This window comes from Plutella xylostella, chromosome Z (assembly GCF_932276165.1).
Source record: "Plutella xylostella chromosome Z, ilPluXylo3.1, whole genome shotgun sequence".
In the NCBI taxonomy this organism is placed as follows: Eukaryota; Metazoa; Arthropoda; class Insecta; order Lepidoptera; family Plutellidae; genus Plutella; species Plutella xylostella.
The window spans coordinates 13,156,319-13,178,006 of record NC_064012.1 but is presented as its reverse complement, the minus strand read 5'-3'; the positions used below and the strand labels follow the sequence as shown (position 1 = coordinate 13,178,006).

General features: G+C 39.7%; 1 protein-coding gene across 1 annotated transcript in view; it reads right to left on the bottom strand.

Moving 5' to 3' along the window:
• LOC105388275 overlaps positions 1-21,688 on the bottom strand; it is a 251,699-nt gene that overhangs the window by 208,080 nt on the left and 21,931 nt on the right. The window lies entirely within an intron of this gene.

The window sequence follows — 21,688 nt, the reverse complement described above, 5'->3', positions numbered from 1 at the left end:
CCCCTCACTCTGACCGTCTGCTCACCGCGGCTGCTCACACAAAAGTGGCGCTCCACCACACCCGTCGAGTCGCCCCGTATTCACTTCTACCCACTAGTTACCGATATAAATTTTAGGCTCGTCTACACTATTGAAAATTCTACTCGATTTAAGTGAAGTCGAAATGTGATTCGCGATCTTTCGCGACAACTCTGGCGAAAAGTGGGTGCAGCAATGCACCTCTGCCTACCCCGCAAGGGAGTACATTAGTACAAGGCGTGAGTGCGTGTGTGTGGTTGGTAGAGTACTGTTGGAGGAAAAGATGTGATAGGGAGTTTTTAGACCCATTTATAGAATTAATAAATGCAATTAAAAATGTGTATGTGGGGGTTGGTTGAGTTTTTTGTTTCTTTGCAATATACTCTTCCACATGCTGTGTTTATTCCGATCACGCAGCATGGCGAAGCTGGGTTATGGACTGGCGATAGTCTCTGATTGTGAGGTGAGAACTGTCTAAAAAATACCAGAATTACTTCTGCTGTGTCAGTGGCGGGACACAATTACCAACTAGCAGAACCCAGTCAGTCCGCTCTATCCACGTCCGCGCCGTGCACCCTGGATACTGCTACAGCCGCACTTCGGTGCGACCGCCACCTAGTGCTGTAGTTGCCGAGGATAGAAGGGCAAAGGGCGAGTATCCTGCGCCTTAAAACAGGATCTACTCACAGGGAAGGTTACCCGTACTAAACCGAGCCGGTCTTAAGGCTTTGAGGTGGCAGCCCCACTAATAGACTAGGGTACGACGGGCTGATAACTCATCTACCTGAAACACCATTATCACAGAAACCGAAGACGAAGAAAAAAACCGGACCGCTAAAAAAACGACGACCTTTGGCATGAAAACGGTCACCCGAATTGGATGCTGGAATGTTAGGACAATGCACAAAGATGGAAAACTTGAAGAAGTTCTTCGGGAGGCCAGACGGTACAGTCTTGACATTCTCGGCATCAGCGAAGCTCGTTGGAATGGTTTTGGTGAAGAAACAGTGGGTGATGGCTATACCCTGCTATACTCTGGAAAACCAAATGAAGAGGATAAGCACGAATATGGAGTAGCCCTTCTCCTAAACAAGTCTGCAAAGCAGTGCCTTCTCAACTGGAAACCAATCAACGAGCGTATACTTACCGCGCGTTTCAAAACAAGAGCTAGAAATGTCTCCATTATACAATGCTACGCCCCAACAGAAGATACTGAGTGCGAAAAGAAAGACCACTTCTACCTGCAACTCGACGAGACCCTTCGCGAAATAAAGAGGAAAGACATTGTAGTACTGATGGGAGACTTAAATGCCAAAGTAGGGAGCCAGAATAGAAGCTTAGAAATGATCATGGGGAAACACGGTGTTGGAACCATGAATGACAATGGCGAGCGTTTCATTGAAACTTGCGGGATGCATGGCCTAGTCATCGGTGGAACCTTGTTTCCTCACAAGGAGTGCCACAAGGTAACTTGGGTATCACCAGACGGACGCACACAGAACCAGATCGACCACATCACGATCAGCAAGACCTGGAGGAGCTCACTACTAGATGTACGGAACAAGAGAGGGGCTGACGTTGGCAGTGACCACCATCTAGTAGTGGGCAAAATCAGACTGAAGCTAGCCGCTGTGCATAGAAGAGTTGAAACTCAACCCAGAAGATATGATGTAGCGAAACTTCAGGATGATGAGACCCGGGAACGATTCGGCGAAGCGGTGCGAGAAAATCTAAGGAACCTCAACTTCGATGAGGAGGATTCTCTAGATGTTATGTGGGGCAAGGTCAAGGAGGGATATCTCGAAGCCGGACACAGCATTCTTGGCACCACAAGGAAAACTACCAAACCTTGGATCACAGCTGAAACATGGCAACTGATAGATGCGCGAAAAGAAGCCAAATCTCTGCTGCACGGGAACACGTCTGCGGCGCAGTACAGGGACATGGAGAGAAAAGTGAAACGGGGAGTACGACGTGATAAAAGAAAGTGGGGAGATGACTTGGCCAGAAAAGCCGAAGATGCAGCGTACAAGGGAGATACCCGTACACTCTACCAAGTCATAAAAGAAATCACGCGGAAACCAAGAAAACCCTCTCGCCCTGTTAAAGATAAGACAGGAAAGCTACTGTGTGAGCCTGGCGAAGTATTGCGAAGATGGAAGGAGTACTTTCAGGAGTTACTCAGAGTCGACCAACACGATGGGGTGGAAGCCGAGCTGAACTGCGCGAGGCACACTCAAAATATAGACTTCGACGCTAGTCCACCTTCCATAGCTGAAATATTAGCTGCGGTAAAGAAGCTCAAGAGTCACAAGGCACCAGGACTCGATAATATTTCAGCGGAAATGCTCAAAGCCGATCCGCTTGCAACAGTAGGCATCCTGAAACCAGTCCTCGAAAAGATTTGGGAGACAGAGAAGATACCCGAGGAGTGGAAGAAGGGGGCAATCGTTAAACTCCCAAAGAAGGGTGACCTAAGTGACTGCAGAAACTGGCGAGGGATCACATTACTGCCTATAGTGTCCAAGATACTGAATGCCATCATCCTCTACAGAATCCAAAACCGGGTAGATGAACATCTTAGGAGTGAACAGGCAGGATTCCGCAGGGGAAGAAATTGCACGGACCAAATCAACACACTCCGCATAATTCTGGAAGCATCAACAGAGTGGCAAAAGGCCCTTTTCCTGACATTTGTGGATTTTGAGAAGGCCTTTGATAGGGTACACCAGTCAGCGATATGGGATACGCTGAAATATTTTCACGTTCCGAATAAAATGCGAAACCTTATTAAAGAAGCCTACAATGGCTACACTTGCCAAGTAATCCACGAAGGGAAGCTGAGCGAACCAATAAGCCCCAATATTGGCGTCAAGCAGGGCTGCATGTTATCCCCACTACTCTTCATCATGATTACCGAAGTAATTTTGGATATGATGGAGCAGAATGGCAAAGGAGGTTTGGATTGGTCCGATGGAACATCTCTGGAGTATCTCGCTTTTGCGGACGATCTTTGTCTTTTCTCCGAAAATAGCGCTGATATGCAAAGGAAACTCAATGACCTCGTCCATTTGGGTAACCGAGTGGGCATGCATGTCAACAGAGAAAAGACAAAGTCAATGCGAGTAATGACTGCGGACCGTACTCCATTTAAAATCAACGGCCAATCAATTGAAGATGTTGACACCTTCACCTACCTGGGAAGCAAAATCACACCAAATGGTGGAACTGACGAGGATATCGGCAACCGCATCAACAAAGCCCGTGGAGCTTTTGCCATGTTAAGCCCAGTGTGGAGGTCTTCCGCATTCCGTCTCCAAACCAAGATCCGCCTGTTCAACGCGTGCGTAAAGACCGTTCTCCTCTACGGTTGCGAAACTTGGAAGAAAACGGTTCAAACCACGAACAAGCTACAGGTTTTCGTAAACAGATGCTTACGCAGTATCCTAGGGATCCGTTGGTTTGACTTTGTCTCCAACGAGGAACTTTGGCGCAGAACACATCAAAAACCTGTATCAGAAACCGTAAAAGAACGCAAATGGAGATGGATAGGACACGTTCTAAGGCGTACTGAAGACGTCCCAAAGGAAGCGCTGACATGGCACCCCGAGGGCGGTAAACGAAGACTCGGCAGACCGCGAGAGACATGGCAGCGCTCTGTGAAAAAGGAAATGGGCCAGGCGGGGATGTCTTGGGCGGATGTCTCTGAGCTGGCCCAAGATCGTAAAGAATGGCGGCGCTTCACTTCGGCCCTTTGCTCCCCAGCGGAGATTGGGAATAAGTAAGTAAGTAAGTAATTAAAAATGTGTACAAATTTAAAATTTTTGTTTAATTTTTATAATAAGACAAAAGCCCAAATTAGGATGTGCAGGGTAAGGCAATAAAAAGGTAATTCAATCAGAAATAAAATCATTATTCTAGTATTTTACACAACACAGAATCATTTTATGCATTTTCAGGTTGACATTATTATTCTAAGGTATTAAAAAAGGTAAAAAAGTAACACAACAACAAAAATCTCTAATTAGTCTGTGGTATTTTTGTCTGTGGTGATCTATGGTCGATGGTGTCATAAAAACAAACTAAAATGCATTGACATATATATTACTAGCGTAAGGACAGGGCCTCCCACTCAAAAAAATGGCACCCGCGCGTTGGCCCTAAAATCGTAATTTTAGGGCCAACGCTCCTCAGTCGACAGTTGTCTGTGGCCGAGAGATGGTCTTGTGAATCTTGTGATAAATATGTAGTTGTGTTGTGAAAGGCTGCAAAAACCATCATACAAAGGTCAAAAAGAAACATCGAATATCGTATCATCGGTAATTACCATTAAATTAAGTAATAAACACATTATAAAGTGATAATTATTTTACTACCAAAGTCTACAATGGCCGCGCGCTGTAACCTTGTGCGGACGTCATTTTTTGTTGACTATCCTCCGAGAACATTTTCTTGTTGCACACACTTACGTTTTGGAGCGTGATTTTTAGTCCATTTGTACGGGACGCTCTACAGGTCTACAGCCCAAATCAGTTTTAATTTTAGTAGTTGGATTTGTCTTCAATTATTGATATGTGCGCCTGCAAATAATAAAACAATGTCCGGGATGGTAAATTATTAACGCACGTACAAGGTTACGTCGTCAAGATAGTTGCTAGGCACTGACATAGTTCAAACAAATTATGACAGATGACAGTTATTTTGCTTGTATGAAGAAGGTTTGAGTAAAATGTTCTGAAGGGCCTATCCTTCCTTTTGAAATCATTGCTAAAATGCATGAAATTTTCTAACAAAATTATAAAACTTCAGGATTTTTTTTCTCGTGAACTATTAATCTCCCATTTATGAAATTTGGCAATAGGTATTGTATTAGTAGGTACTACACGTGTGATTTTTTATAGGCAGTTTGCTTGCAGTTTTGTCTTACGTCTGGTTTATAAAGTCATTCCGGCATGGCTTCGCCTCCGCAACACTCGTCTCGCACTTCGCACTAAAGATGGGTTCTTTTTCAGCGTTCAGCGTTCCCGAGATTCGCTAACTTATTTTCGCGTCAATTTTTGTGGGTAAATACACCTACATCGAGGAATTTTGCTTAGTACGTCTCCAGTTATAATATTCTAGTCTATGCGTCCATATAATACAAAGTACTCTGTGACGTCCATTTAATAACATTGTTAATTGTTAATAACCGACCGTTGCCATGCCAACATATGGGTTATGTGAATAACACATAAGTGTCAAAACTAAAAATGGCGACAGCTGTTTGTATATCAGTGCCATCGGAATTTAACGAAATACTCCATAATCCGAAATTTGCGGATATATGTTGTCGACTCAAAATCAATATTTTTTTATGCTTTGTTATTCATATAAGGTTTCGATCAAGTCCACCGTACCCCGTGACGAAATTATTAATATAGATATGTACAAAAGGAGGGCTTAATGCTAACAGCATTTTCTACCAGCCAACCTACAGGAGGTAGAGGAAAACTAGTAAAAATATGTGCAAAAAGAAACAAAATCGATATTCGATATTTTTAATACCTCCAGCTGTAATCCTCCACCAGGGCTGCAGCAAAGTACCTTTATATCTCTGTAATCTTTTGACGACTATTTCTGAATATTTTTTGAGACCTTAACCAAGTCGATATTACCCTTTGTTCTAGAGCAGTGTTTTTCAACCTGTGGGTCGCGACCCCCTGGGGGGTCGCGAAGCTTCTGTAGGGGGGTCGCCAAAGGGCGAAAAAACTGAGAACTTTAGTAAAACAAAAATAAAGACAATTAATATTAATTTATTAAGAAAGACACTTACTTTATAAATACTTTTACTTAAAATTTTCTTAAATGTGAAGGTTGAGCTTGTTTTTTAATAATTAAATTATCCCATCGTGGATCTGTTTTAGTACAATGGACCACACCCACATTCCACACAGTAAGGCATATTACACAGAAGACTATAATCAGCCTCTGTTTCTAGCCTTTGTGGACTATGAAAAAGCCTTCAACTCCATGGAGATCTGGGCAATTTTGGAAGCGTTGCAGAGATTTCAAATCAACTGGCGTTATATCGAGGAGTTGAGGAGTCTGTACGATGCCGCTGGACATGGCATATGTATAAATGGCGAGTACCTACATGTCACACCTCTGCTTCGCGGACGACATCGTTATTATGGCAGAATCTCTGCAGGAACTCAGCTGGATGATGGAAGTGGCCTAAATGCTGCTTCCCAACGAGTAGGCTTCGGGGTATAAACTTGGACAAGACGAAAGTCATGTACAATGCTCACATCGAACCGGTGATCGTTGGTGAGGCAACAATCGAAGTTGTGCAAGAATATGTCTATATACCTCCTCGGGCAGACTATTCGGCTAGGCAGGAAGCAACATCGACAAGGAGCAAGGCGCATCCAACTGGGTTGGGCTGCATTCGGGAAACTTTGTCAGCACATATTCTCCTTGGCCATCCCTCAGAGCCTGAAGACTAAATATTTCAACCAGTGCGTCCTGCCAGTGATGACGTATGGTGCAGAGACGTGGACACTGACGGTAGGACTAGTACACCGATTTAAAGTCGCTCAGCGTGCTATGGAGAGAGCTATGCTTGGGGTTTCTCTGATAAATCGTATCAGAAATGAGGTCAGTCAGAGGATTAAGATTACTGACATAGCTGTCAAAATATGCAAGCTGAAGTGGTAGTGTGGTGGTCATATCTGCCGAAAAACCGATAACCTTTGGGGTAAACGAGTTCTCAAGTACAGACCACGACTAGGCAAACGTAGCGTGGAGGCCTTCCTGCCTGGTTCAAAGACGACGGCCACACGTATTTTATTTTTGTAAAGCCAGGTATTTTGTCTTTTTATTTTCCTTTAACCATTGACAACTAACATCAGAAAGAAAAAAAAAACGAAAAAGAAATTCCTGGTTGCAATGGCCACACGTATCCGATGTGTGTATTTGTAAAATAATGTGTTTTTAAATCCGATAAGTATGTACTACTTACTACGTATGGAATGAATATTGTGAATACTGTAACTTACACATACATGATAAAAAACCGAAAGGGTCAAGGGGGTCGCGAAATATTTTTTTATACCAGGGGGGTCGCATCATGAAAAAGGTTGAAAAACACTGTTCTAGAGAGACTGGAGGGTTAAAGCTGGAGACATCCAGCTATAATCCTCCATAAAGTATAGCTCTAACTCCGAAAGTATGATACGACTATTTTTGGGCAATGACGACTACAGTGAAACTATTAATTCATGAAATTAATGTTTGAGGAACTAAAATTTTCAGGAGCCTGACACCATTAGAAAAGAAACATAAAAGTCATAACAATTGTTTATGGCAATTGGTGTTTGGCTGTTATTTGAATTTTCTTATTAATTATAAGGATAATCTAGATAAAAGCAACCATTTAGGCATGGTTGCAATTAGGAAAATGAAGAAAAATATTCGTAGTCAAGCTAGGGAAGTTATTTATCGAGTTTTTATACAATGTTTGGCGGAACATCAAGCTGGACACATTTTGTCGAATTTGGAGGATGTTTACGCTCGTAGATCGTCTATGATATGTAACATTGTACAAATTGTAATAATTCATATTTTGTTAGTACCAACGCTTAATTTATCGATAAACCTAGGTTTAGAGCCCAAGTCGAACATTGTTTACATATAGAAAATTTAGTATAGAATCAGCCATTGAAAAAAACTCTAAAGCTTTTTGGTCATACATGAAAGATAAACGCGGTAGTGGAGCCTTTCCCTCAAGTATGACATATGCAGGTACTTTAAGTGATTCTGGTCATGGTATAAGTGAGATTTTTTCGGCCTATTTTCATTCTACTTTTAATAATAATAGTTACACCCATTTTAATAGCATCGATCATGATCTTTATGATAAAGTTTCTGTGAGTGACATTGAGTCAATTGAAATAAATATCAGTGAAATTGAAAAGCTCCTAAAATCGCTTGATTTATCTAAAGCCGCTGGACCAGATGACCTACCGACCATATTAATCACAAAGTGTGCTACAGAATTGTCAATTCCTCTCGCAATTCTTTTCCATAGGTCAATAAAAGAAGGAGTTGTACCTCGGAAATGGAAATCGGCTTTAATCTCACCAATCCATAAAGCAGGTCCAAAGGATCGAGTTGAAAACTATAGACCGATCTCGAAACTGTGCTTAGTCGCTAAGGTATTTGAGCGCATAGTTTACAGGCAACTGTACAAACAACTTAGTGCTTCTTTCAGTCCGGCTCAGCATGGGCCTTCCTTCAGCATTCCTTAAGGGTCGGTCTACGGTTTCCAACCTTATCCTTTTCAATGATTTCGTTACTGTACAGATGGATTCCGGCAATCAAGTAGCTACTATTTATACTGATTACAGCAAAGCTTTTGATAGAATTGATCATGCACTACTCATTCAAAAGTTGCGAAACGAGGGTGTTAGAGGCAGCTTGCTGAAGTGGTTTATTTCGTAAGTTCGAAATCGGAGTCAGGCGGTTGTACTCAATGGGTTTTCCTCGTCTTGGATGAGCATTCCATCGGGAGTCCCGCAAGGTTCTTTGTTAGGGCCTTTGCTTTTTATATTTTTATTGTTGTCTAAATAAAATCTTGCCTTTACCTACTTACCCACCGTAGTTTAAACTTATTCAGAGTGGTCCTGTGGATGAGAAGGTTACAGTTTTCTGTTTCTGGTTCTTTTCTTGTTTTCTTTGATCACCGCCAGCTATATGACGTGGCCGAGACAAACCTGATGATGGCTATTATTGCGTATCTTCCCACTTTTACCATCAGACTCGCACAGTCTGTGGTAGTAGCAGACACGATGTTGTCATCTAAAGACACGTCGAGTTTTGCAAAAAGGGTTCACAGTATGTGCTCCTAATGCTGACATCGATCCGCTGATTTTTACGACCCCCAGATTTTTATAATTAAATCCTCCAAAGGCAATGGGACAGCAGGTTTACATTCATGTATCTTTTATTTCTCAATGACGTCCATTCATATATCGTTATTGAGAATCTATGTTCAGCCTGTTTTAGTACCATTCATATTCTTTTTTTGAAGACGTGTCGTATCTTAGTTTTCTTTAAACAATCTGAAAGTACAGCCGTCTAATGCTATCTCATTCGGGAAACGACCAACACCACGGTTTTGTCTATTAAAACGCACTCTTCGCAATTTGCACCCATAGCATAGAAGTTAGCCTGTTTCTCGGTTTGTGAAGTCAGTATTACTATAGTGTTGTATAATAGAAATCACAGGTTTAACATTGGATGATTTGGCTGATTTATATAATAATATTATATAATGTGAAATTCTTCAAAAAATCTTTTGTTGAAACAACCTCTGCTCGCATTTTTGTTCAATGGGGTTCATTGTCAACATTTGGTCATTTTTATTTTCCCCTCTCATATGATACAGATATAATATAATCGTGTATGAGAGAAAGCTTGGTGATAACATGCTGCGTGACGTCTTTAATTATTATTAAACCATGTTTTGTTGTGATAAGAGCATTACTCTTTAGTAAACATATAATGTAGGATATACCAGGAAGAAATATTTACTTGTTTAACTGCTAGTGCCTTTTCTTCTGCAGCAGCGTCGGCGATGGATATAACTTTTCCGAGTAGTTAGAAATGGTACTTTTGGAATATTCGTTGCTACAGTGGGGGCAAAGAAAAAGATGGCATGCTGCTTATTGGTGTCATAACAGTCATAACCCAATGTTTTTCAATCGACAGATATTTCTAACAGATTCTCATTGAGCTTATTTGGTTTGACCTCATTTAAAGCTATAGTGCATTTAAAAATGGATTTAAGATCCACCTCTGCACAGTGTTCTTTGATATCTCTTGCTCGGAGAAGTAATGACACAATTCTTCTTTAAAATTATCTAACACCATTTTCATATCAAGAAGGTAGGTATATATCATATGCCTTGATGTTCACCTCACAACCGACTTCTTCAGTAAAACATTATGTCGATGAAAAAGCATCAAGCATCAGCAGCAAGTTATTTTGGTTCAAAGACGACGACTACAAGTTTTTTTTTTAAATCTATGTATTTTGTCTTTTGTTATGAATTTTTCATTTTGCCGTAAAAAAATGTTTTATGTCCGATAAATAATATGTAGGTACTTTGCATTGATTACAAGATTTTCTGTAACTGTCACTGTCAAAATGCCGGCTCCATACGTTGGCTCCAACACAGGCCCCAACGCTACTCGTCCAACGTGTGGATCTAGAAAATTGCATTGGCCCCAACGTTGGCTGCGCCAACGCTCGCGATCACGCAACGAGTGCGGACGTCGAGCGAGAATGCCTTCGTCATCAACGAAATCGATACTTTTTATGGATAAATGAAAAAGTTACAGAATTTATTGAACTGTATCAAGCACATCCAATAATATGGTACGCGACTATGTTACCTCGTTTACATTCCGCCCCTGCCGCTGCCCCTGGCGCTGCCGGCAATAATTCTCTAATACCTCACAAGCTGCGTTTATATTTATAATTAATATTGATAAATCTCACCAAAATACCTTAAAATGTCGGGAAAGATAGGCGAGCTTAGTTTGGAGAATGGTAACCGGGAGGCATACTGTGAAAGTGAAAGGATAGAAATGTTCTTTTTGCTAAACAAGGTGGAGGAGATGCGGCGTATGAGCTGCTCAAGAACCTGTGCTGCCCGAAGAAGCCTTCAACTTGTACGTATGCGGAGCTCAGAGAGCTGATGCGCGCGCACCTCATGCCAGCACCATCAGTGGTAGCTGAGCGCTATCGTTTTCGACAACACCGGCAGGGTATGGGCCAATCGATCAACGAATTCGTAGCGGAATTAAAAAAGAAGACAAGGTTCTGCAAATTTGGGACTGGGCTCGATGAGAACCTACGAGAGTTTGTGGTTAAAAATGTGAGTTTTTCGCGGATAAGGTAAAATATTTAGGGTTCATCATTGATAAGAATGGCATAAGTGCTGACCCCGAAAAAAATAAGGCCATTTTTTGAGATGGAGAATCCTAAAAATGTGTCGGACTTGAGATCTTTTCTGGGTATGGTGAACTTCTACGCCAAATTTGTAAACGGGCTTAGTACAATTTTAGTGCCGATGCATAGGCAGTGTGACCTGATTTAGCAGAATTGTACGATTTTAGCAGAATAGGACCTCCAATTTACAGCTTAGCATATTATGTCGCTGATTATATAACTATAAATAAAAAAAAATTAGAAAAAGTTGGCAGATTCTAGCAGAATTTATAAAATCATTGGCATAACCTTAGCATAATGTAAATTTTATAAGTTAACTGGGATACCTATTTGCGAAAGAAACAATAAAATCTACCATTTTCTATTTAACGAATGACTTTTATTGGCGCACTTGTACAATCACTAACTAACGCTAACTTGGACATAACACAATGTGTTGGGTTTGGTGCTGATACAACTAATGTAATGTTTGTGTATGATGGTGGTGTCATTGCTAAAGCGCGCTCCACACTCGCGCCGCGAAGTCGCGCCGTGAATTCGCGGCGTGACTTTACGCCGCGGTTCACGCACAACTGTGTCCCTCCACACTCACGAAGCTTCGCAGTGTTATTCGCAACTTCAATGAAAATATATAGATAAAACAGCGAGTGTAGATGCGTTCGCGTTCGCACGTCGCGTACCCTTTGTCGCCGGCCAAAAAACCGGACGGGAAGCGCCGCGAACCGCGAACGCGAAGGCGCGAACAACATCTACGCGCGCGAGTGTGGAGCGCGTGTAAAATAAGAGAAGTAAATTGCATGTTTGTTAAATGTGTTTGCCATTCAATTGCATTAGCCGTACGTCTCATGCCACTAAAATACTTTACCAAGGAGTTTAAATCAGATTGTCAAGGAAGTTTACTTTTTACCGTTAAATGAAATCTATCTCGGTGTAAACGCCAGTTAAAAAATTTATATAATAGCTGCCAGACAAAAGCCAGAAATCTTAAAATTCGTGCAAGTTATTCAATCATTTTTGATCCAACTTTGTGTTCAGCTAAAACAGCGTTTACCCCTGAATAAACAGTTTGAGCAACTACAATTTCTTGATCCACAAAATGTTGTCTACAAGGATTTTTCAAGTCTGGCCAATGTGGTACCTATCTCAATTTCCCTATTTGATCCATGAATCTGACGTACAAACGATGACAGCTAATACAGGGAGCTAAAATTGGATAATGGGAGTGAGTGATCTATTAGAATCGGGAGGAAGCCCTAATCCCACTCCTATAAATACTGAAAGATTTTGGGGCCACATTGCAAAAAAGACTAAAGCAGATGGAACATTCAGGAACAGCTGCTATTATAGGCAAAATTACCGAATAAAAAAGTTTTTGCTGTGAAAAAAAATATTGCAGCATATGCTTCATGGACGAGAAAAAGGAGAATGGCGATTTCTCTATGGCGCCATGACCCAGAGCGGCCATTGATGAAACATACACTGATGTGTAGTCCGTGACTACAGCATATACTGGTATTAATTTTATTATTATGAGGTATGGGAGAACGAAGATATAGGTGCTGAAAGATCAAGTCTTTCTCCTGTACTAGATGTTACCCTCGAGTTAAAAATTGATTTTAAAAGTGTTCCCGTGGGAATTCCTGGATAATAAGTATTTTATGTTACTTCGGAATAACGGGAACTTGAATAGAATGAAATAATTTTTGAAATTGGTCTCTTTATAAAAATAGGTTTCTGAGTGTGAAATGTGCAAAAATAATTATGATATTATTTGCATAAATAAAATCATGTAATACATTCTGTGAGGCGCTATGTATTGGGAATCCCATGATTTAGATTATAAAACTTATTTGTGCTTGTACCATTCATCAAAATCTTATTTAACGAAAAAAAAATCTTTAATTAATTTACTTTTGAACCCCAAAATATCTCAAGAACCCCATGGTTTAGATTTTTTAAAATATTTTTCCCTGATAACAGTCATTTTTATCAATAACTTAAAATAGGTTTGGTTAGTGGCTGCTAACTTATGCAAAGCGGGTCAGGTTTCGCCATTCTTCTTTAATTGACAGACCAAAAAAGTGTTCCAAAAATTATACACGTACTTCAATTTGCATGGTATCGACTATTATTGTTGAGGCTTTTAAATCGTCGTTGGAAATGTATGGTTTAATTTTCGGTGGTATTATTTCTGATGGTGATTCAAGCATGCATTCCAAAATTCTTGAAGCTAGACCTTATCCAAATGATACGGAGGGAAGATAGAATGCCGGAATCATCTACTTCGGAATTTAGGCAACAAACTCGTAGCTTTAGTGCCTGATACGAAATTGCCTGGCAAACTCATTATTGATATCATAACCGATAAATGCTGGAGAAAGCGGTCATTTCAGAAAAAAAATCTGCACCCGCCAGGAATAGCGGTTATTATGGGAAAAAATAATGTGGACGAGGGATCGTCAGTTTGTAAATGCATTTATTATCACACGAAATGGGGAGAAAATGAAGATGTCTGCGCTACCAAATTGTTTGATTATATTCAAACAATTCTCTTGTATGTTTTTGGAAACCATTAAAAGTGTAAAAATCATTTTTGCCAAGCCAAAGATGATGACAAAGATGTGCCATCAGACTTTTTTACTAGCTGATTATGGCAAAAAAAAAATGTTTCGTTGTCAACAGTTTGGCAGGGCATTCACGTAGCTTAGTCTAAAATTTGGACAGCAATATAGTTGAATGCTTCCACAGAATTATCGCTAAATTTGTCGGAGGGAAACGTGTTATATTTTCCCTGCGCTGTGGGTATTTAACTCGTTGTACTGCTTCTGCGATTTCATTCAACACAAAACGAAATCCAGTAATCTTGGAAAAATGTAGGTATAGACAGAGACGTCTACAATCCCTTGAAAAATCACCCGGAAAGAAACGACGGCTTCAAAAAAATTGCGATGGTTTCCAATGAATTTGATCCAGACACGTTCACTACAGATTTCGAGGCAAGCGCTATGCAGGCTATTTCAGCTGTTTTTCCAAAGTTATTCAAAATTTTCAAAACCGTGACTGTGGTCGTTTCCCGAATGATAGCATTAGACGGCTGTACCTTCAGATTGTTGAATGAAAGCCAAAGATCTATGTGTAAGGTTCGATGAGATTGTTGAAATAAAGAATGATATTTTATGACGAGACGTAGTATAGTGCCACAAACTTATCTGTTCCGGTGAGAGCGAACTAAATTGGTCCATACCTCATTACTTACTAATGAATTTCATATTGACATGACATAGATTAAATGGACCAATTTAGTTCGCTCTCACCGGAACAGATAAGTTTGTGGCACTATAACTTGGTTTTAAAAAAAAACAAGTGACGTTTGGGGATTGGTCTATGGGACGCGGAAAAAAACTCTTACAATTAATGTTGTCCCAGATCCTTCGTGATTCCGGTCCACAGAGATAGACTAGAAATTCGAATTTTCCTGGTTTCATTTCAAATGGGAACCAGAATCTGACGTTAGACTTGATTTCAGTATTTTCAGTACGTCTACGTCGATTCCGTTTTTTTTAAATAGCCTACCTTATGTCCCACTGCTGGGCAAAGGCCTCCTTATATTTGGTCCAACGATCGCGTTAATAATTGTTTTTTTTATTCTGAGAGTCAGGAATTTCTGGAAATATGTTTTTTTTAAAGTTGTTACAAGAACCCTTTCGTCGTAATTAAACAATCAATCATTCAGCCTGCCCTATTAATTCCCACATGAATAAAATTTTACAAAGGGGTAAGTAATGTAAGTATGCAATATTGAAATCTTTTTTCGTATTACATAAATGCTGTATAATTATGTAGGTAATGCAGCATCGAGGCTCGGAGAGCTCAGGTCATTGCTCCCCCGGGCCGCCATCACAGAGCAAGCTCCGGGTGTACTAGGAACGCATGGCTCCGGTGGAGATCTCCAGCTAGCAGAGACACCATCTGCTAGCTGACTCTGTCCCGCACGAAATCGAAAGTTATCATGTATTGATTCCATCTACAGATGAACCTTGTCCTTTAATAGACTCGTTGCATCATAATTGCAGAACATTCGTAGCAACACTCTCAACGGAGCTGGTCCAGTCTAAGTGCAAAAGCACACAGTATGTTGCGGCGCCGCATACCACCTTAAATATATCATATTTTTGAGTTTAAACAATGTATGAAATTAATTAAATATCTACTTAAAAACAAATAAAAAATTTAAAAAAAAAATTGTTACAAATTTCCCTTTTAAACTGGTTTATACAGTTCGCTTGTCAGTTCCCAAAAGGTACTTCAAATCGACCATTATTGTCGACGATTTCAAAAACTCGTTTGAAATGTATGATGTATATACTTAATTTACGTTACGGTCGTATTATTTCCGATGATGATTTAATCTTATCCGAATGATACGGCCGAGAGAAGATAGAATACCGAAATCACGTGCTTCGGAATTCTTGCAACAAACTCGTAGTTTTATCGACAGATAAAAAAATCCTCCTTAAATACATAGTGTCTTAGGGCTAGTTTTTTGATCCTCATAACGTTACTCAACCATTGGTCAAAAATGGCGACCATTAGTTAAAAACCCCTCAAATTTGTATGCAGCTGTCATGCTTGACAAGTGACTTGACTAATGGTTAAAGTTGACCACGGATCAAAAAACTGTCCCATAATAAGAAAAAAATAATGTGGATGAGATTGTTAGTTTGTAAATGCATTTATTATCACACGGGGGAGAAAATGTAGATTTCTGCGCTACCAAATTGTTTGATGATATTCAAACAATTCTCTTGTATGTTTTTGGAAACCATTTAAAGTGTAAAAATCGTTTTGGCCAAGACAAAGATGATGACAAAGATGTGCCGTCAGACTTTTTTACCAGCTGATTATGGAAAAAAAATATAACTGCGCTACCACAAAAAACTTTAAACACTATTTAACAAGTGTTTAAAACGAGATTTGACAGATTTTGTAGGCGTTTGACAGCACTAAACACCCGTTAACTACTGCCTATTTTTTTGTGGTAAGGCCCTTAATGTCAACAGTTTGGCAGGGCATTCACGTCGCTTATTCCAAAATGTGGACAGCAATATAGTTGAATGCTTCCACAGTATTATCAATAGATTTGTCGGAGGGAAACGTGTTATATTTTCCCTGCGATGTGGGTATTTAACTCGTAGTACTGCTTCTGCGATTTCCTTTAACACAAAACGAAATCCAGTAATCTTGGAAAAAAAACCAGAAATTATACACAGGGACGTCTAAAAAACAAGAACGACACGAAAACTGATAATAATAATAATATCAATTTATTTCAGGCATCATAAGAAAACACCAGGAAAGAAACGACGGTTTCAAAAAAATTGCGATGGTTTCCTATGAATTTGATCCAGACACGTTGATTACAGATTTCGAGGCAAGCGCTATGCAGGTTATTTCAGCTGGTTTTCCTAATGCAAAGACTCAAGGCTGCCTTTTTCATTTTGCCAGAGCTTTGTGGAAAAATGACCAAAACCCAGGTGAACCAGGCTCCACAAGCTCAAAAAAGATAAACAAAATCATAGCACTTACGATCGAATGTAAAACGCTGTTAACACTTGCCCATCTTCCAGAAGACTTCGTACCGCCTATTTATTTAAAAAGCTAATATGAACAGTACGTCTATGTTCAGAAAACCGGGGAACCGGACAAAATTTTCAAAACCGTGACTGTGGTCGTTTCCCGTATCATAGCATTAGACGGCTGTACCTTCAGATTGTTGAATGAAAGCCAAAGATCTACGTGTATGGTTCGATGAGATTGTTGAAATAAAGAATGATATTTTAAGACGAGACGTAGTAACTTGGTTTTAAAAAAAAACAAGTGACGTTTGTGTTTGGTCTATGGGACGCGGAAAAAAAACTCTTACAATTAATGTTGTCCCAGATCCTTTGTGATTCCGGTCCACAGAGATAGACTAGAAATTCGAATTTTCCTGGTTTCATTTCAGATGGGAACCAGAATCTGGCGTTAGACTTGATTTCAGTATTTTCAGTACGTCTACGTCGTTTCCGTTTTTTTTTTAAATAGCCTACCTTGTGTCCCACTGCTGGGCAAAGGCCTCCTTATAGTTTGTCCAACGATCGCGTTAATAATTTTTTTTTTTTTTTCTGAGAGTCAGGAATTTCTGGAAATATGGTTTTTTTTAAGTTGTTACAAGAACCCTTTCGTCGTAATTAAACAATCAATCATTCAGCCTGCCCTATTAATTCCCACATGAATAAAATTTTACAAAGGGGTAAGTATGCAAAATTGAAATCTTTTTTCGTATTACATACTCGTAAATGCTGTATAATTATGTAGGTAATGCAGCATCGAGGCTCGGAGTGCTCAGGTCATTGCTCCCCCGGGCCGCCATCACAGAGCACGCTCCGGGTGTACTAGGAACGCATGGCTCCGGTGGAGATCTCCAGCTAGCAGAGACAGCATCTGCTATAGCTGACTCTGTCCCGCACGAAATCGAAAGTTATCATGTATTGATTCCATCTACAGATGAACCTTTTCCTTTAATAGACTCGTTGCATCATAATTGCAGAACATTCGTAACAACACTCTCAACGGAGCTGGTCCAGTCTAAGTGCAAAAGCACACAGAATGTTGCGGCGCCGCATACCACCTTAAATATATCATAATTTTGAGTTTAAACAATGTATGAAATGAATTAAATATCTACGTTTGAACTTGACTCTTATTTTTGGCTCTTATTTTACTTAAAAAAAATTAAAAATTAAAAATCATCTAAAAAAAAAAATGTTACAAATTTCCCTTTTAAACTGTTTTATACAGTTCGCTTATCAGTTCCCAAAAGTTACTTCAAATCGACCATTATTGTCGACGATTTCAAAAACTCGTTGAAAATGTATGGTGTATATGTTACTGTAAAAGCCCGAACAACGGTAAATCCTAGGATTTACCAGTAAATCTTAGGATTTACCAACATGAGTGGGTAAATGTAAGATTTTGTGAAAATGGGTCATTTTTTTCGGGCTTTTACCATTAGAATTTGGTACATGCTAGGTTTTACCACTGACACCTAGTAAAAGTTGGTTTTGGGAATAAAACAAAGATTAATTATTACCTATTCATTTATTTCAATCAAAAACTTAAATTATTTTCTTTCAGAATTTATATCATTTTAAAACCTTTAAATCAACATAATTATTTTAGGCGATGTAATGCACCGGATTATGGTATTTATGTGTATAGTAATAGATGCGAATTATCATTGAATGCTGGATTATTGGAAAATAACTTTATTTTCACTCATTCACTGAACGATAATTTAAACACGGAAACCGGAAGTACAATAATTTTCACGTATTATTATTGTTGACGTCGAGTAAAGTAGATTGCAATAATAAATATTTCTTAAGTTCGGTTAGTTATAAGTTATCATCATCATCACGACTCATTACGGCACTGCTGGGGCACGGGTCTCCTTCCAATGAAGGAAGGGTTTCGATCTAGTCCACCACGCTGGCCTAGTGCGGGTTGGTGGACACCAACACAAGCAAGCTTTTGCTGAGCGAGTTGTCGGGTAAGTGGGGCAACCCGACTGTCAGACGTTTTCAAGCCGCCCGAAGGCCTCTGACTAGGTTAAGCCTAGTCAGAGGCCTTCAGACTGCTGCCGAAGCAGCAACCGGGACCCACGGCTTAACGTGCCGTCCGAAGCACGAAAGCATCCAGAAAAGAACCACTTGAAATCGGTCACCCATCCAGTGGCTGACCATGCTGGTTGTTGCTAAACCGCAGTGATCAGTTACGATCACTGAAGCCCGCTCGACTACGGACGCTTTGTTCGACTACGGAGGTTATAAGTTATAAACTGGCTTTTTCAACATTTACCGTGCCTTAATGTAAATCCATGAACCAATTGAATAGTGGTAAAAGTACGGATCGCAAAATCTTTCGGGCTTTTACCATTAAGAGTTGGTAAATCTTAGGTTTTACGCGTAAATCTTAGGATTTACCGTTGTTTGGGCTTTTACAGTAACATATATACTTAATTTACGTTACGGTCGTATTATTTCCGATGATGATTTAATCTTATCCGAATGATACGGCCGAGAGAAGATAGAATACCGGAATCACGTGCTTCGGAATTTTTGCAACAAACTCGTAGTTTTATCGACAGATAAAAAAATCCTCCTTAAATACATAGTGTCTTAGGGCCAGTTTTTTGATCCTCATAACGTTACTCAACCATTGGTCAAAAATGGCGACCATTAGTTAAAAACCCCTCAAATTTGTAAGCAGCTGTCATACTTGACAAGTGACTTGACTAATGGTTAAAGTTGACCACGGATCAAAAAACTGGCCCTTAATAAGAAAAAAATAATGTGGATGAGATTGTTAGTTTGTAAATGCATTTATTATCACACGGGGGAGAAAATGTAGATTTCTGCGCTACCAAATTGTTTGATGATATTCAAACAATTCTCTTGTATGTTTTTGGAAACCATTTAAAGTGTAAAAATCGTTTTGGCCAAGACAAAGATGATGACAAAGATGTGCCATCAGACTTTTTTACCAGCTGATTATGGAAAAAATATATTACTGCGCTACCACAAAAAACTTTAAACACTATTTAACAAGTGTTTAAAACGAGATAAGACAGATTTTGTAGGCGTTTGACAGCCTAAACACCCGTTAAATACTGCCTATTTTTTGTGGTAAGGCCCTTAATGTCAACAGTTTGGCAGGGCATTCACGTCGCTTATTCCAAAATGTGGACAGCAATATAGTTGAATGCTTCCACAGTATTATCACTAAATTTGTCGGAGGGAAACTTGTTATATTTTCCCTGCGATGTGGGTATTTAACTCGTAGTACTGCTTCTGCGATTTCCTTTAACACAAAACGAAATCCAGTAATCTTGGAAAAAATTCTAGAAATTATACACAGGGACGTCTAAAAAACAAGAACGACACGAAAACTGATAATAATAATATCAATTTATTTCAGGCATCATAAGAAAACACCAGGAAAGAAACGACGGTTTCAAAAAAATTGCGATGGTTTCCTATGAATTTAATCCAGACACGTTCATTACAGATTTCGAGGCAAGCGCTATGCAGGTTATTTCAGCTGGTTTTCCTAATGCAAAGACTCAAGGCTGCCTTTTTCATTTTGCCAGAGCTTTGTGGAAAAATGATAAACAAAATCATAGCACTTGCGATCGAATGTAAAACGCTGTAAGTATAACACTTGCCCATCTTCCAGAAGACTTCGTACCGCCTATTTATTTAAAAAGCTAATATGAACAGTACGTCTATGTTCAGAAAACCGGGAAACCGGACAAAATTTTCAAAACCGTGACTGTGGTCGTTTCCCGTATCAAAGCATTAGACGGCTGTACCTTCAGATTGTTGAATGAAAGCCAAAGATCTACGTGTAAGATTCGATGAGATTGTTGAAATAAAGAACTTGGTTTAAAAAAAAACAAGTGACGTTTGGGGATTGGTCTATGGGACACGGAAATAAACTCTTACAATTAATGATGTCCCAGCTCCCTTGTGATTCCGGTCTATAGAGATTAATCAAGAAATTCGAATTTTCCAGGTTTCATTTCAGATGGGAACCAGAATCTGGCGTCAGGCTTGATTTCAGTATTTTAAGTACGTCTACGTCTTTACAGTTTTTTTAAATATCCTACGTTGTGTCCCACTGCTGCGCAAAGGCCTCTTTATATTTGGTCCAACGATCGCGTTAATAATAGTTTTTTTCTGAGAGCCAGGAATTTCTGGAAATGCGGATTTTTTTAAGTTGTTACAAGAACCCTTTCATCGTAATTGAACAATCAATCATTCAGCCTGCTCTATTAATTCCCAAATAAATGCTGTATAATTATGTAATGCAGCATCGAGGCTCGGGGAGCTCAGGTCATTGCTCCCCCGGGCCGCCATCACAGAGCACGCTCCGGGTGTAGTAGGAACGCATGGCTCCGGTAGAGTTCTCTAGCTAGCAGAGACAGCATCTGCTAGCTGTCTCTGTCCCGCACGAAATCAAAAGTTATGTCCTTTAATAGACTAGTTGCATCATAACTGCAGCGCATTCGTAGCAACACCCTCAACAGAGCTAGAAAGAAAAAAAAAGTGCATGAGGGATCGTCAGTTTGTAAATGCATTTGTTATCACACGAAATGGGGAGAAAATGAAGATTTCTAAGCCGCCAAATTTTTTGATAATATTCAAAAAATTCTCTTGTATGTTTTTGAAAACCATTAAAAGTGTAAAAATCATTTTTGCCAAGCCAAGATGATGACAATGATGTCATCATCTCTGTCTTGGCAAAGATGGCAAAGAAGCCATCAAACTTTTTACTAGATGATTATGGCAAAAAAAATGTTTTACTGTCAACAGTTACTGTTTGGCAGGGCATTCACGTAGCTTAGTCCAAAATGTGGACAGCAATAGTTGAATGCTTCCACAGTATTATCGCTAATATAGTCGGAGGGAAACGTGTTAATTTTTCCCTCCGCTGTGGGTATTTAACTCTATGTACTGCTTCTGCGATTTCCTTCAACACAAAACGAAATCCAGTAATCAAATCTCACGTAAAACGCTGCATAGCACTTGCCCATCTTCCAGAAGACTTCGTACCGCCTATTTATTGAAAAAG